We start from the raw sequence: 1,065 nt of genomic DNA on the forward strand, positions 1-1,065 counted from the left end.
TATACGAAAAATATATTTTCGCTCGGATAGAAAACCCCTTTTGGGTTTCTGAGAGTTGATGTGAGAGTCGTACAAGTATAACGAATATACGTTGTATCCAACCCAACATTCTGGGCTTACCACATAAGGGCCATTCGGTCTGAGACACCGACCCGTGGTCATGCTGTGTAGAGAAAAATTCGCAACGGAACGCGGTACAGAACAGTCGAGGAATGGACCTCGAGGAGCTGAACGACTGCTTCTCGACCGAGATCGTAGAATAGCCGCTCGCCCGCCGCTGCGCCGACCGGTCCGCTCGAACCGACGTGCTCTCTTATAGTAACCAAACGGGCGGCCGCGACGACCGCGGCGCCGGCCGCTCAGCACGGGCGCTTATGGTGGTAAACTGCCGCGCGTACAGACCAACCGGCCGGGCTGCTGGTACTTAGCCGCTGAAACTATGGTCGATTCGAACATATATTAACATACGATTTTTATTCGATAAATCGTTATTGTACATATTAAACGTTAGTTTCCACCGAAAGAAAAATTTTTTAGAATTTTTTTTTTCCAAAAATTGCAAGAGTAAACTTTTTTAATATTCGATTTAAAAATTTTTAAATGCTTAATCCTTACATTAAACTACTGGGAGAACTCAGAAATCATAATGAAAAAAATTACAAAAATTTATTTTTCTCAGAAACTCCGAAAAACAGAGTGGTCGAATCCGTGCAAGCCGGAATTTTTCTAAGTCCCCACGGTCAAGAGTAAACTTTTTTAATAAGCGTTTTAAAATTATTTCAATGTTTAATCCATGCGTAAACATGATGTTTATTAACGTTTTTAACATTAAAAAAAATTACAAAAATTTATTTTTCAAAAAAAATGGAAAAAACCGATTCGTCGGAGCGAGGTGTCCAGCCCGTGCGGTAATTCCAGCAGGCGAATCGGACTTCCCGAAATTTTTCTAAGTCCCACGGTCGACACCAACTTTTTTAATAAGCGTTTTAAAATTATTTCAATGTTTAATCCATGCGTAAACATGACGTTTATTAACGTTTTTAACGTTAAAAAAAATTACAAAAA

The sequence above is a fragment of the Nomia melanderi genome, unplaced genomic scaffold (assembly GCF_051020985.1).
Source record: "Nomia melanderi isolate GNS246 unplaced genomic scaffold, iyNomMela1 scaffold0532, whole genome shotgun sequence".
Lineage (NCBI taxonomy): Eukaryota > Metazoa > Arthropoda > Insecta > Hymenoptera > Halictidae > Nomia > Nomia melanderi.